This window comes from Bufo bufo, chromosome 6 (genome assembly GCF_905171765.1).
Source record: "Bufo bufo chromosome 6, aBufBuf1.1, whole genome shotgun sequence".
In the NCBI taxonomy this organism is placed as follows: Eukaryota; Metazoa; Chordata; class Amphibia; order Anura; family Bufonidae; genus Bufo; species Bufo bufo.
The window spans coordinates 324286539-324303829 of record NC_053394.1 but is presented as its reverse complement, the minus strand read 5'-3'; the positions used below and the strand labels follow the sequence as shown (position 1 = coordinate 324303829).

The 17291-nt window shown below is 46.0% G+C and overlaps 1 protein-coding gene across 1 annotated transcript in view; it reads right to left on the bottom strand.

Moving 5' to 3' along the window:
* LOC121003705 (zinc finger protein 184-like) overlaps nt 1-15001 on the bottom strand; it is a 23797-nt gene extending 8796 nt beyond the window's left edge. Inside the window, exon 1 of the mRNA XM_040435570.1 lies at nt 14957-15001. The gene's annotated coding sequence lies outside the window, so the exon portion shown is untranslated. The remainder of the gene's footprint in view (nt 1-14956) is intronic.
* Nucleotides 15002-17291: the final 2290 nt, after the last annotated feature.

Here is a 17291-nt window from a genome sequence, read left to right as displayed (position 1 = left end):
GACGTGACTTAAGGACCAGCGCCGTATATGTACGGCGGGCTGATTGGGCGGGTGCAAGAGCTGCGGACCCCTGCTGTATGTGCCAGCATCGGTGAAAACACTGATGCCGGCACATTAACCCTCGCACTGCCGCGGTCAACACTGACCGCGGCACGTGCAGGATCCTGCCGGGTCCAGGGTGGCCATCAGGGACAGGGACCCGATGGCAGGCAAGGCAGCCCGATGCCTTACTTAGGCATCGTGGCTGCCTTCCGTGACAGCCTGTGAGATCCAGCCCCCTGGATCTCACAAGAAGCAGGCTGAAGTGTATAAGGCCTCATGCACACGACCGTTGTTTTATTCCGTGTCCGTTGTTCCGTTTTTCGTTATTTTCTGCGGACCCATTGACTTTTAATGGGTCCGTTGAAAACTCGGCTGATGCACCGTTTGTCATCCGCGTCTGTGATCCATGGTTCCAGTCCGTCAAAAAAATATAACCTGTCCTATTTTTTTCACGGAAAACGGTTCCGGACCCATTCAAGTCAATGGGACCGTGAAAAAACGCGGAGGCACACAAGATTGTCATCCGCGTCCATTTTTTTCCTATCATTTGCATGGCAAACTTGACTTAGACTTTTTTTTACTTTCCTTCATGTCTGGTGATCCTCCAAAAATAAAGGAAGACACACGGAAACAAAAACGGAAACGGATCACGGAACCCCATTTTGCGGAACGGAACACAACAACGGTCGTGTGCATGAGGCCTTACAGTGTGTAATACTCTTACAGCCAATGCATCACAATACAGGAGTATTGTAATGCATTGTAAAGGGGATCAGCCCCCCAAAAGTTAAAGTCCCAGAGTGGGACAAAAAATAAAGTGAAAATAAAAAAATTTGACAATTTTTTTAGCTTTCAAGTAAAAAAAAAAAAAGCATCCTGTTCCCAAAATAAAGTTAAAAAAATTTGCAAAAATAGGGAAAAAAAGAAAAGTAGACATATTAGGTATCGCCACATCTGTATCGACCGGCTCTATAAAAATATCACCTGATCTAACCCCTCAGGTGAATACCATCAAAAAAATAACCTTACATCACTAAAAGTGCAACACTAAGTGATCAAAAAGGCTTATGCCCCCCAAAATAGTACCAATCTAACCGTCACCTCATCCCGCAAAAAATGAGCCCCTACCTAAGACAATCGCCCAAAAATAAAAAAAACTATGGCTCTCAGACTATGGAGACACTAAAACATGAATAAAATAGACAAATTAGGTATCGCAGCGTCCGTAACAACCTGCTCTAAAAAATACCACATGACCTAACCCCTCAGGTGAACACCGTTAAATAAAAAAAATAAAAAACTGTGCCAAAAAAGCACCTACCTAAAACAATCGCCCAAAAAATAAAAAAAACTATGGCTTTCAGAACTGTGGAGACACTAAAACATGATTTTTTTACCAAGCGATCGAACATGATTTTAATACCAAGCGATCGAAAAGTCATACGCACCCCAAAATCATACCAATCAAACTGTCATCTCATTCCGCAAAAATGATATCCTACCTAAGACAATCGCCCAAAAAATAAAAAAAACTATGGCTCTCATCAGAATATCGAAACGCTAAAACATGATTTTTTTTTTGTTTCAAAAATGCTGTTATTGTGTAAAACTTAAATAAATAAAAAAAGTATACATATTAGGTATCGCTGCTTTCGTAAGAACCTGCTGTATAAAAATATCACATGATCTAACCCCTTAGGTGAACACCGTAAAAGAAAATAATAAAAAGTGTGTCAAAAAAGACATTTTTTGTCACCTTACTGTCACGGATGGTGTACAGGAAACAAGACAATACCATATAAACAATGTCTCTCTGGATCCACAACTAAGGAACAAAGGGAGACCCCTGCAATAGACCTGCCGCTCTCCCTCACTGCTCAGCCTATGCGAACACCCCAAAGGTGGATGGCCGCATATCCACGTTCCTCGGCTATCTATTACCTGAAGACCCTACAATAGTGAAGGGACACGACCACCGGCTCCCTACACTGACACGGAGGGAGTCAGGGTCACCTGGATCCAGAAAAGACAAAATCATAAATACATAAACAGCACTTATCTTGCAGACGACTGACGACTGAGGACTGGGAACTGGGAACAGCATGCACACACACTCCAGGAAGTTGTATCAGCCGCACACTACTGCATTATGGGGAGGAACTTAAAGGGTAGCAATCAGTCCAACTGCATGACAGCTGAGATAGACTAACGAGATGAGAAACTAAACCAAAACAAAGAAATTCAAGGAGGAGGATCTGAGAAGCTCCTGTGAGCGCTTCTCAGCTGTCTGGCTGTGACAGTACCCCTCCCTCTAGGAGTGGACTCCGGACACTCAGGGCCCACCTTCTCAGGATGGGACCTATGGAAAGCCCTGATGAGACGAGAGGCCTTAATGTCCGTCACTGGGACCCACATCCTCTCCTCAGGACCATAACCCTCCCAATGAACGAGGTACTTGAGGGAACCGCGGATAAGACGAGAATCCACAATCCTAGAGACCTGAAATTCAAGATTTCCATCAACCATAATCGGAGGAGGAGGCAAAGGCGAGGGTACAATAGGTTGAACATAAGGTTTCAATAAAGACTTATGAAAAACATTATGGATCTTCCAAGTCTGAGGAAGATCAAGACGGTAGGCAACAGGATTGATGACAGACAGGATCTTGTAAGGCCCAATAAACCTAGGACCCAACTTCCAGGAGGGAACCTTCAATTTGATATTCTTGGTAGACAACCACACCAGATCACCAACATTCAGGTCCGGACCAGGCACACGTCTCTTATCCGCCACACGCTTATATCTCTCACTCATGCTCTTTAGATTATCCTGAATCTTTTGCCAAATAGATGACAAAGACGAGGAGAATCTGTCCTCATCAGGCAAACCAGAAGAGCCCTCTCCCGAGAAAGTCCCAAACTGCGGATGGAACCCATATGCACCAAAAAATGGTGACTTATCAGAGGACTCCTGACGACGGTTATTTAAAGCAAACTCAGCAAGGGACAAAAAAGAACACCAATCCTCCTGATTCTCCGCCACAAAACAGCGCAGATATGTCTCCAGATTCTGATTGACGCGCTCTGTCTGGCCATTCGACTGCGGATGGAAAGCAGAAGAGAATGACAACCGAACCCCCAAGCGAGAACCGAAAGCCTTCCAGAATCTGGAAACAAACTGCGTGCCCCTATCAGAGACTATGTCTGAAGGAATCCCATGCAATTTGACAATGTGGTCAATAAATGCCTGCGCCAGCGTCTTAGCATTGGGCAAACCAGGAAAAGGGATAAAATGCACCATTTTGCTAAAACGGTCCACCACCACCAGAATCACAGACTTCCCCGAGGAACGAGGCAAGTCCGTTATGAAGTCCATGGACAGATGTGTCCAAGGACGGGAAGGAATGGGCAAAGGAAGGAGAGGACCTGATGGCCGTGAATGAGGGACCTTGGCACGAGCGCAAGTCTCGCAAGCTGCCACAAAACCCTCAACCGACTTACGAAGCGCAGGCCACCAGAATCTCCGAGCGATGAGATCCAGTGTGGCTCTTGCCCCTGGGTGCCCAGCAAGGAAAGTGTCGTGGTGTTCTTTAAAAATCTTGTGTCTCAAAGCGAGAGGCACAAACAACCTCCCAGAAGGACAAAGATCAGGAGCTTCTGACTGGGCTGCCTGCACCTCTGCCTCCAATTCAGGAAAAAGAGCAGAGACCACCACACCTTCAGCCAAAATGGGACCCGGGTCTTCAAAATTCCCACCTCCCGGAAAACAACGTGACAGGGCATCTGCCTTCACATTCTTAACCCCAGGGCGGAACGTAAAAACAAAATTAAACCTTGAAAACAACAAAGACCATCTGGCCTGTCTCGGGTTCAGACGCTTGGCTGACTCCAAGTAGGCCAGATTTTTATGGTCAGTAAACACGGTAATAGGGTGTCTGGCTCCCTCTAGCCAATGGCGCCATTCCTCAAAAGCCAACTTGATGGCCAACAATTCCCTATCTCCCACATCATAATTTCTCTCTGCGGAGGAGAGTTTCTTTGAGAAAAAGGCACACGGTTGCCATTTGGCAGGAGAGGAACCCTGAGACAAGACCGCACCTACTCCTACCTCAGAAGCATCAACCTCAACTATGAAGGGTAACGAAATATCAGGTTGTACTAGGATGGGAGCGGAAGCAAAACTCTCCTTGATATTAGAAAAGGCCTTACGCGCCTCTACCGACCAGGAAGAAAAATCTACCCCCTTTCTGGTCATATCAGTGAGTGGTTTAACAACAGAGGAATAATTCAAAATAAATTTCCTGTAATAATTGGCAAAGCCCAAAAAACGCATCAGCGCCTTCTGATTCTCAGGAAGCTCCCACTCAAGCACAGCGCGGACCTTCTCGGGGTCCATGCGAAAACCAGAAGCGGAGACAAGAAACCCCAGAAATTGGATTTCTGGAACCGCAAACACACATTTTTCCAGTTTCGCGTATAATTTATTCTCCCGCAGGATGAGCAAGACCTGACGTAAGTGTTCCTTATGAGTCTTGAAATCAGGAGAAAAAATCAAAATGTCATCCAAATACACTAATACAAATTTTCCCATTAAATGATAAAAAATGCTGTTGACGAAATGCTGAAAAACGGCTGGGGCATTCATCAAACCAAAAGGCATAACCAAATTCTCAAAATGGCCCTCAGGGGTATTGAAAGCCGTCTTCCATTCGTCTCCTTCTCTGATCCTAACCAGGTTGTATGCCCCTCTTAGGTCTAATTTGGAAAAGACTTTAGCCCCAACAACCTGGTTAAACACGTCCCGGATCAGTGGAAGCGGATAAGGATCACGAATAGTGATACTGTTCAGCTCCCTGAAATCCAGACAAGGTCTTAAAGAACCATCTTTTTTCTTAACAAAGAAAAAACCAGCGGCAACAGGTGACTTCGAGGGTCGTATGTGTCCTTTTCTCAGACTCTCAGAGATATAAGCCCGCATAGCGACCCTCTCAGGTTGGGAGAGATTGTATAAACGAGATTTAGGCAGCTTGGCGCCTGGGATGAGATTAATAGGGCAATCATACTCCCTGTGCGGAGGTAAACCCTGAACTCCACTCTCAGAGAAGACATCCAAAAATTCAGAGAGGAAAGGTGGTACAGTCTTAGTAGAAACCTCAGAAACAGATGTTATGAGGCAATTCTCTCTGCAAAAGTTACTCCAACCATTTATTTGCCTCGCTTGCCAATCAATGGTGGGGTTATGTTTAGTGAGCCAGGGTAGCCCCAACACTAGAGGAGTAGGCAAACCGCTAAGGACGAAACATGACACATCCTCAACATGAGCATCACTCACAATTAAACGGATATTGTGAACTATGCCCTTTAATGATTTCTGAGAAAGTGGAGCTGAATCAATAGCAAAAACAGGAATATCCTTTCCCAAAGTGCATACCTGGAAACCATGAGTTATTGCAAATTGATTATCAATGAGGTTGACAGCTGCTCCACTATCCACAAAAATCTCACAAAAAATGCTCTTGCTCTCTAGCGCCACCCTAGCAGGCAGGACAAAACGGGAACTACAAGCAAACGGAAAACCTTCAATTTCCGCCTCAACCCTGCCAATAGTAACAGACGGAACATTTTTAAAAGATTTTTTCCTTTTTGTCTCTTTATTACTCCCAGAAAACTGCCTGAATCTCCTAGAGGGACAAACATTTGCCAGATGATTTATACCTCCACAACAAAAACAAACCCTCCCCTGCGGGCTGAATCTTCTATTGTCAGAGGCAATCAACCCCAGCTGCATGGACTCCTGCTCAGAAGGGGCTGACAGCGACTGAGACCCCTGCGCACAGAAAGAGACCGCTGCACTGTCCCGGGACTGAGTATGACAGGAAGAAGAGATCTCTCCTCTCTCTCTAAGACGCCTGTCAATACGAACAGCCTGAGACATAGCAGAATCCAAGGAGGTAGGTCTTTCATGAAAGGCAAATGCATCTTTCAATCCCTCTGAAAGACCATAGCAAAATTGACTTCGGAGTGCAGCATCATTCCAACCCGTATCTGCTGCCCATCTCCGAAATTCTGAACAGTATATCTCTGCGGATTGTTTACCCTGGCATAACAGACGTAGTCTAGACTCAGCCAGAGCAATACGATCCGGATCATCATATATCTGACCCAGGGCTAAAAAGAATTCATCCACTGAACGAAGGGGCCGTGCCCCCTCCGGCAGCGAAAAGGCCCAGGACTGAGCGTTACCCCTGAGCAGCGATATAATGATCCCCACCCTCCGTTCTTCATCACCAGAAGAATGGGGAAGAAGGCGAAAATGGAGTTTGCAAGCCTCTCTAAAACGCACAAAATTCTCACTACCCCCGGAGAACGTATCCGGGAGCGAGATCTTAGGCTCAGCACAAACTCCATGAACGCAAGCTGAACCGGTCACTTGAAACTGAGAAAAAGTCTTACGGAGATCAGCTACCTTTTAAGAAAGACCCTGAAAGCGTTCAGCCAAAAGTGAAACCGGATCCATGCTTGAGACGGTTTTGGGCGGCTGATAATGTCACGGATGGTGTACAGGAAACAAGACAATACCATATAAACAATGTCTCTCTGGATCCACAACTAAGGAACAAAGGGAGACCCCTGCAATAGACCTGCCGCTCTCCCTCACTGCTCAGCCTATGCGAACACCCCAAAGGTGGATGGCCGCATATCCACGTTCCTCGGCTATCTATTACCTGAAGACCCTACAATAGTGAAGGGACACGACCACCGGCTCCCGACACGGACACGGAGGGAGTCAGGGTCACCTGGATCCAGAAAAGACAAAATCAAAAATACATAAACAGCACTTATCTTGCAGACGACTGAGGACTGAGGACTGGGAACTGGGAACAGCATGCACACACACTCCAGGAAGTTGTATCAGCCGCACACTACTGCATTATGGGGAGGAACTTAAAGGGTAGCAATCAGTCTAACTGCATGACAGCTGAGATAGACTAACGAGATGAGAAACTAAACCAAAACAAAGAAATTCAAGGAGGAGGATCTGAGAAGCTCCTGTGAGCGCTTCTCAGCTGTCTGGCTGTGACACTTACATCACAAAAAGTGTAATACCAAGCGATCAAAAAGTCATATTTATGCACCCAAATAAAAGTACCAATTAAACCATCATCTCATACCGAAAAAAATTAGCCCCTACATAAGAAAGTCGCCCAAAAAAAGTTAAAAAAACTATGGCTTTCAGAATATGGAGACACTAAAAAATATTTTTTTTCAAAAATGCCCATAACAGGTAGGTACTAGTGTTAGGGACCACTCATAGAGGCAACCTTGACGTGGTGAGTGGCTTATTACGCTTTGGCCAAAATGTACACCAATGCCTCATTCAACATCCAGCATAGAGGCAGGGCAGAGTGCTGGTTGCAGAGTGCTATTGCATTTGTGTTTTTGCGTTTGTATGTGTATTTCGCCATAGCGATGTGCACCTGCATACAGGGTTGTGCTGACTGAATCCCCCACATTTTTTCTTTGTAGTATATATTGGGGGCGTGGCGATCTCCATGCAGTCATGCACACCTGACCAGTTAGTCTGCCCTGGAGGCTGGTTTTACAGTCACTTTAAAACTGAGTCTGCTTATATAGCACCTACCAGTAGCCATTTGGCTCCAGGAGAAGTATATAGTGGGCTCAGCATGCATGTTGGTACTTGCATCCCTGGATCCGATGAAAGCTGTCACGGCACCGGACGGGGTTAAAAGCCGAGTGTGCCTGGCATGCATGCTGTACCTGCGCTCCCTGGACTTTGTTTGGCTATCATGGCCCATAACAGGTAGGTACTAGTGTTAGGGACCACTCATAGAGGCGACCTTGATGTGGTGAGTGGCTTATTACGCTTTGGCCAAAATGTACACCAATGCCTCATTCAACATCCAGCATAGAGGCAGGGCAGAGTGCTGGTTGCAGAGTGCTATTGCATTTGTATTTTGCGTTTGTATATGTATTTCGCCATAGCAATGTGCACCTGCATACAGGGTTGTGCTGACTGAATCCCCCACATGATTTTTTTTGTTTCAAAAATACTGTTATTGTGTAAAACTTAAATAAATAAAAAAAAGTATACATATTAGCTATCGCTGCTTCCGTAAGAACCTGCTGTATAAAAATATCACATGATCTAACCCCTCAGGTGAACACCGTAAAAGAAAATAATAAAAAGTGTGTCAAAAAAGCCATTTTTTGTCACCTTACATCACAAAAAGTGTAATACCAAGCGATCAAAAAGTCATATTTATGCACCCAAATAAAAGTACCAATCAAACCATCATCTCATAACGAAAAAAAATAGCCCCTACATAAGAAAGTCGCCCAAAAAATGTAAAAAGAACTATGGCTTTCAGAATATGGAGACACTAAAAAAAATTTTTTTTAAAAAATGCTTTATAGAAACATAGAATGTGTCGGCAGATAAGAACCATTTGGCCCATCTAGTCTGCCCAATATACTGAATACTATGGATAGCCCCCGGCCCTATCTTATATGAAGGATGGCCTTATGCCTATCCCATGCATGCTTAAACCCCTTCACTGTATTTGCAGCTACCACTTCTGCAGGAAGGCTATTCCATGCATCCACTACTCTCTCAGTAAAGTAATACTTCCTTATATTACTTTTAAACCTTTGCCCCTCTAATTTAAAACTGTGTCCTCTTGTGGTAGTTTTTCTTCTTTTAAATATGCTCTCTTCCTTTACCGAGTTGATTCCCTTTATGTATTTAAAAGTTTCTATCATATCCCCTCTGTCTCTTCTTTCTTCCAAGCTATACATATTAAGGTCCTTTAACCTTTCCTGGTAAGTTTTATCCTGCAATCCATGTACTAGTTTAGTAGCTCTTCTCTGAACTCTCTCTAGAGTATCTATATCCTTCTGGAGATATGGCCTCCAGTACTGCGCACAATACTCCAAGTGAGGTCTCACCAGTGTTCTGTACAGCGGCATAAGCACTTCACTCTTTCTACTGCTTATACCTCTCCCTATACATCCAAGCATTCTGCTGGCATTTCGTGCTGCTCTATTACATTGTCTTCCCACCTTTAAGTCTTCTGAAATAATTACTCCTAAATCCCTTTCCTCAGATACTGAGGTCAGGACTGTGTCAAATATTCTATATTCTGCCCTTGGGTTTTTACGCCCCAGGTGCATTATCTTGAGATATTAAACAAAATCGGTCCCAGTACAGATCCCTGTGGAACCCCACTGGTAACATTACCTTGTTTTGAATGTTCTCCATTGACTACAACCCTCTGTTGTCTGTCACTCAGCCACAGACAACAGAGGGTTGTAGTCAATGGAGAACATTCAAAACAAGGTAATGTTACCAGTGGGGTTCCACAGGGATCTGTACTGGGACCGATTTTGTTTAATTTATTATGTACAACTGAAACAAACAACCAAAAAGTCATATTTGACATTGTCGTGTCCGTAACAACCTGCTCTATAATAATACCACATGATCTAACCTGTCTGATGAACATTGTAAATAACAAAAAATAAAAACGGTGTCAAAACAGCTATTTTTGGTTACCTTGCCTCACAAAAAGTGTAATATAGAGCAACCAAATATCATATGTACCCTAAAATAGGTCCAACAAAACTGCCACCTTATCCCGTAGTTTCCAAAATGGGGTCATTTTAAACTCTAGGGGTGCATTAGGGGGTCTTGAAATGTGACATGGCAACTTCAAATAATCCACAGTGAAATCTGCCCTCCAAAAACCATATGGCGTTCCTTTCCTTCTGCGCCCTGCCGTGTGCCCATACAGCAGTTTACGACCACATATGGGGCGTCTCTTTAAACTACAGACGCAGAGCAATAAATATTGAGTTTTGTTTGGCTGTTAACCCTTGCTTTGTTGGCTGTTTGCCTGGCTTTCCATTTGTGAGAACCGTTCAGGGCTCTCACAAGCGGTCCAAAACGGATCAGTTTTGCCCTAATGCATTCTGAATGGATAAGGATCCGCTCAGAATGCATCAGTTTGCCTCCGTTCCGTCTCCATTCCGCTTTGGAGACGGACACCAAAACGCTGCTTGAAGCGTTTTGGTGTCCGCCTGACGATGCGGAGCCAAATGGATCCGTCCTGACACACAATGTAAGTCAATGGGGACGGATCCGTTTTCACTGACACAATCGAAAACTGATCCGTCCCCCATTGACTTTCAATGGTGTTCAAGACGGATCCGTCTTGACTATGTTAAAGATAATACAAACAGATGGCTGTATTATCTGAACGGATCCGTCTGTGCAGATCCATGACGCATCCACACCAAACGCGAGTGTGAAAGTAGCCTAAGTCAATGGGGGCAGATCAGTTTTCTCTGACACAATCTGGCACAATAGAAAACGGATCCGTCTCCCATTGACTTTCAGTGGAGTTCATGACGGATCCGTTTTGGCTATGTTACAGATAACAAAACACATTTAATGGTGATGTCATCGGCGCAGGCGCACTGAGGGAGTTCTGAGGAGACGAGCCTCCTCATCTCAGAGCGCCTGCGCCGAATGAACACAGGCGCGCAATTTTTGAAATGCCGACAGGGCTGGCCGGAGGAGGAGATCCCGGCTGGCCCTGTCAATCAACACGACGAGGGGGCGGTTTTCTGCACATAGAAAATACTGACCAACCAACCTAGTATACCACACACGAACACCACCGATCCACTCCCCAACGCACGTTTCGCTTTTAGCTTGAAAAAGGGGAGTGGACCGGTGGTGTTCGTGTGTGGTATACTAGGTTGGTTGGTCAGTATTTTCTATGTGCCTATTACATTTTTAGTTGCTCTATTGCCTCAGTCAGCCCTTGTGGTGTGTATTATCACCCACATGCTTTGGTGTCTGTTGTACAAATATGCATATGAGGGTTTTTTTGTACTATGTATTTTTGAGCCATAGTGGTTTGGTGTAATATACCTTTCTACTAGTGACCAATCATAATTATTGCACTTTATAAATATATACCAACAGTCCACCATCGGTCCCCTTGGCTTTTAATACTTTTATGTATTGTGACCTGTGTTAAATGTGTTTTGTGACTTGTGCCAATTATGTCCTTTTGTGATTCTCAATGAAATCATGTTATTTTTTGATTACTTCAGTATTATAAGGCCCCTTTCACACGGGCGAGATTTCCGCGCGGATGCGATGCGTGAGTTGAATGCATTGCACCCGCACTGAATCCTGACCCATTCATTTCTATGGGGCTGTTCACATGAGCGGTGATTTTCACGCATCACTTGTGCGTTGAGTGAAAATTGCAGCATGCTCTATATTGTGCGTTTTTCACGCAACGCAGGCCCCATAGAAGTGAATGTGGTTGCGTGAAAATCGCAAGCAAGTGCGGATGCGGTGCGATTTTCACGCACGGTTGCTAGGTGACAGTCTATTCACTGTATTATTTTCCCTTATAACATGGTTATAAGGGAAAATAATAGCATTCTGAATACAGAATGCTTAGTAGGTGATCAATTGAGGGTTAAAAAAAATAAAAAAAATTAACTCACCTTCTCCTCTTGTTCGCGTAGTTACCGGTCTCTTCTTTACTTCTTTAATGATGAACTACCGGCTAGGACCTGTGGTGACGTCAGATCACATGCTCCAATCACATGGTCCATCACCACGGTGATGTACCATGTGATTGGAGCATGTGATCTGACGTCACCAAAGGTCCTTTAGCCCACAGCTCATCATTAAAGAAGTAAAGAAGAGACAGGGAACTACGCGAACAAGAGGAGAAGGTGAGTTAATTTTTTTATTTTTTTTTAACCCTCAATTGATCACCTACTAAGCATTCTGTATTCAGAATGCTATTATTTTCCCTTATAACCATGTTATAAGGGAAAATAAAACAATCTACAGAACACCGATCCCAAGCCCGAACTTCTGTGAAGAAGTTCGGGTTTGGGTACCAAACATGCGCGATTTTTCTCACGCGAGTGCAAAACGCATTACAATGTTTTGCACTCGCGCGGAAAAATCACAGGTGTTCCCGCAACGCACCCGGACCTTTTCCCGCAACGCCCGTGTGAAAGAGGCCTAAGTGTTTTTGTACCTAATTGACCCATTCCTTTTGGTTGGTTTTCATGATATAGTTAGGGGTGGGTCCTGGACTTTATTTTGGGCTATATATAGGTTCCCTATGTTACAGATAATACAAACGGATCCGTTCATGACGGATGCATGCGGTTGTATTATTGTAACGGATCCGTTTGTGCAGATCCATGACGGATCCGCCCAAAACGCCAGTGTGAAAGTAGCCTTAAGCGCAGGGATGGACTGGGACAATAAAGTGGCCCTGGACTTCAGCCAGACCGGCCCACTTTATTTTTCCCAAACACACTCAAAAAAGGGGTTATGTCTCTTCAGCAAGTGGCATTTATCTTGTAGAGAAAGTTAATACAAGGCACTTACTAATGTATTGTGATTGTCCATATTGCTTCCTTTGCTGGCGGGAGTCATTTTTCCATCACATTATGCACTGCTCGTTTCCATGGTTTTGACCACCCTGTAATCCAGCAGCGGTGGTCATGCTTGCACACTATAGGAGTAGCCGGGATTGTGGGAGTGCACATAGTTTGGTGCTTTTTTCGACCACCAATGCTGGATTACAGGGAGGTCGTAACCATGATGACGAGCCATGTATAATGTGCTGGGAGACATTTTGTCTCTATGGCACTATCTGCCCTAATAGTGATACAGTGCCCACATAGAGCACGATAGTGCCCTCCTATTCACAGAAAAATAGCGCATTTGTACCCATATAGTACCTACCTAGGTGCAAAGAAAGTGCCATACTTTGGCTCTATGTCGGCACTGTATGACTGTGGCCAAAGTACTGTAGGTTTTCACTTTAGGTAGGTACTGTATGGCACCATAAGCAAGAAATACACCATTTATCTGTGCATAACATGGCGCTATCTGAGCACTGTATGACCGTGGGAAGACCTGGGCATACTATGCTCAGATAAGTTGTGTATTTAGTGTCTACAGTGCCCACAAAGTGCCATATCATACCTACCTAGAGCTAAAACGTGGGCAGAAAGTGCCATACTTTGCCTATAATTATACTCTGTCTACACAAGTATGGCGCTTTCCGAGTATGGGTTCTATATGGCACTATGTGGGCACGACAGGCACTAAATGCGCCATTTATCTGTGGATAGTATGGCACTATCTGCCCACAATCATACAGTGCCCACATAGAACCAAATATCGCCGTACCCACACTATTATATGGCAGTGCCCAGAGCGCCATATGTTGACTATGTGGGCAGATAGTGCCCTACTATGCCCAGATAAATAGTGCCCTTAGTGACTGCAGTGCCACACTGTACCCACCTAGAGCCAATCTGTGCACAGAAAGTGCCATACTTTGTCCACAGTGACAAAGTGCCCTTTCTGTGCACAGTCTGGCTCCAGGTAGGTATTCTACTACACGTGGGGGCACAGCGCTCATCTCTTTAGTAAAGAGTCTTTACTACCTTACATTCAGCTCCCAGCCTCCAGTAACAAGTGCGGGCGGCAGCGCTCACTCACTGACGTCACGCGCCTGCGCCGCCTAGTGGGAGGAGCAGGCGTGTGACGTCAGTGAGTGAGCGCCGCCCCCACACTGCCTGCTGTTACTGGAGCTTTACCCCCCTGATGGCGGCCCTGGCCGGCCCATAATTCGATCGGCCCACCGGGATTCTCCCGGTACTCCCGATGGCCAGTCCATCGCTGCTTAAGCGTCATTTCAAAGTCGACATGGACAGATTTGCAGATTTTCCGCCACTAATCCCACACTAAAATCGGCATGTTTTACATCCACGCTGTACACTGCGTAGAGTGAAATCCACAATAAAAGTCCACACAAAGAATGGACATGTTGTGGTTTTAGAATCCGCGCCGATGTCCGTTTTTGCAGCACGTGGAGGAAATTTGGAAAACCGCCTTCACTTTGATGCTCTCGTAATAGGCTGTAGATTTTCCACTCATAAATCCCAATGGAAAATCCACAGTGCATCCGGCGCACGTGAAGGTACCGTACGCTGGCGAGGCCGCTGACCATTTCTCTTCAGGAGCCATGTAACATTTCATGGTGCCTAGTTGGATCAATGGGCAGCCATGGAATACAGGGCAGCTCCCAGTCTTCCAGCGCAAGCGCCACTCTTTGCAGTGGTCATCTGCCCTGGCGAATAGAGCATGGCGACCCTTCCTCATGGCATACGTCCATACTAGGGTGGGATGGAGTGACGCAGAGCTGCTCTACATCAGGTAGGAAGTCAGGACACTTCTAAGGCCTCATACACACAACATCATTTTCATCTGCGTACTATCATCGGCTGGCACACTGACCCATTCATCTCTATGGGGCCATGCACACACCCGTACGGAAGTTCAGTAAATTATAGGACATGTCCTATCCCGGTCCGCATTGCATTCATTGGAGCGAGAATTGCGGAGCGCACACAGAAGGCGTCCGTATTTTGTAGACTGAAATACGGACACGGTCGTGTGCATGAGGCCTTATAGGGCGACCAAACAGCTCGCCTTCACCTGTATGGAAAGAAGTGGAGTCAAATGAAGATGCCCTTTAAATCAGTATCAATCACTAAATCCCTGCCCCCATCTCTGTGGGGTACCTAACCTATACCCCAGCAAATACCCAGTGTGGCGCATACATAGACTGATGCCACCTGTGTAACAGCGCTAAACTGGAGCATTTACAAAGGGAGAACTCATGAAATGCAACTGTGCAGCCTTCAGAAGCGCAGAGATGCGTATAACGGAGCCGGGCTCCTCAGGCTGCTCCTCCTGTCATTACCAGTGTGAGTGCGAGCGGCCAGTGACCGCTATTTACTAACACTCCCTCGTCAGACAAGTACAAGCCTACCTGTATCTTCCCGTCTGAAATCTTAGGAAGCAGACAAAAGGCAGAGCCGCGCGATTGGCCGCCGACCAAGCACGTGATCGTCAGCGCCGAGCGCAATGCTCGCTGGGAGATGTAGTCAGAGAGAGCCTACAGTTTAGTTTTGTGCCGCTGCAATAAAACTACAAATCCTATAACCCCCTGTGTGTGACTCGATTATTTTGGCAAAGGAAACCTTCTTGTAGAGCAGTTATCCATGTTGGTTGTGTTATCATGTAACTGCCAGGGGCTACAAGATGTGTGGTGTAATGTATGGGGGCTGAGAGTGCATCCTGTCATCACATATAGAATTGTGCAGTAATCATGCAGTGTTATGTAATATATATTGTGCTATGTAGTCAGGAAGGCAGTGATTGGGACATATGAGCATGTTCTCATAATGACAGGCGTGCTATATAACTAGAGCCATAGTGCGGTCATACACAGTGCAAGAGCGCCCCATAACTAGAGCCATAGTGCCATCATAAAGAGTGCCCCATAAGTAGAGCTATAGTGCCGTCATACATAGTGTGAGAGCGCCCCATAACCAGAGACATAGTGCTGTCATATACAGTGCAAGAGTGCCCCATAACTAGATCCATAGTGCCATCATAAAGAGTGCCCCATAACTAGAGCCATAGTGCCGTCATAAAGAGTGCCCCATAACTAGAGCCATAGTGCCATCATAAAGAGGGCCCCATAACTAGAGCCATAGTGCCATCATAAAGAGGGCCCCATAAGTAGAGCCATAGTGCCATCATAAAGAGTGCCCCATAACTAGAGCCATAGTGCCATCATAAAGAGGGCCCCATAAGTAGAGCTATAGTGCCGTCATACATAGTGTGAGAGCGCCCCATAACCAGAGACATAGTGCTGTCATATACAGTGCAAGAGTGCCCCATAACTAGATCCATAGTGCCATCATAAAGAGTGCCCCATAAGTAGAGCTATAGTGCCGTCATAAAGAGTGCCCCATAACTAGAGCCATAGTGCCATCATAAAGAGTGCCCCATAACTAGACCCATAGTGCCATCATAAAGAGTGCCTCATAAGCAGGGCCGGTTCTAGGTGAAATGGGGCCCTGGGGTGAAAAACGATAAGGCCCCCCCCCCCCCCCCCCCATGACACTTGATGACTTTTACAAAAGAAACTGTATATTGTGGGGCTATATTATTGTATGCTATATGTGTATAACAAACATATTATATATGAAAACTTACTGTTACTTGGCTTGGCCCTTGGGGATCTCGGACGCCACTTCCACACTTTGGCCGGGGGCTCGGCGGAGCTGATGTGTTTTATCCTAATGAGAAAGATTTCATAATAAGGATTTGGAGAAGGGGCAGAGGGATAGCAGGGCAGGGAGAGGCTGGTGCTGCTACTAGGGGGTCATACCATGGGGGAGTAATAAAGCCCACCATAATGCCCCCCCAGTAGAAATAATTCTTGTAATGCCCCCAGTGGAGCTAATGTTCCCATAGTGCTCCCATAATGTGCCAGTATAAAATACCCCTATATAGTGCCCCCAGTAAATGCCCCCATAGTGCTCCCCTCCCCCCTCCCTCCTAGTGCCCCCATAATGTACCAGTATAAAATGCCCCATATATAGTGCCCCAGTAGATGCCCTCAGTGTCCCCCATAATTTGTAAGTATAAGATACCCCTTCTCAGTGCCCCCGTAGATGACCCCATAGTACTCCTCTCCCACCTTCCCCATAGTACCCACCATAATGTGTTCCAGTATAAAATGCCCCTACACAGAGCCCCCATATAAAATAACCGTTCTTTGTGGCCTCAGTAAATGCCCCTATAGTGCCCACCAATAATGTGCCAGTAAGAAGTGCCCCCAATCATGTGCCAGTAAGAAGTGCCCCCACAGTGCCACCCAATAATGTGCCAGTAATAAGTGCCCCCAATGTGCCGGTAATAAGTGCCCCCATAGATGTCCTCCAATAATGTGCCAGTAAAATGTGCCCTCATAGATGCCCCCCAATCATGTGCCAGTAATAAGAGCCCCCCCCCACCATCATGTGTCAGTAACAAGAGCCCCCCATATCATGTGCCAGTAGCCATAGGGCCCCCCCATCATGTGCCAGTAGCCATAGGGCCCCCCCTATCATGTCCCAGTAGCCAGGGCCCCCCCTCCCATCATGTGCCAGTAGCCATAGGGCTCCCCCCTATCATGTCCCAGTAGCCAGGGCCCCCCTATCATGTCCCAGTAGCCATAGGGCCCCCCCTATCATGTCCCAGTAGCCAGGGCCCCCCCCCCCCATCATGTGCCAGTAGCCATAGGGCTCCCCCCTATCATGTCCCAGTAGCCA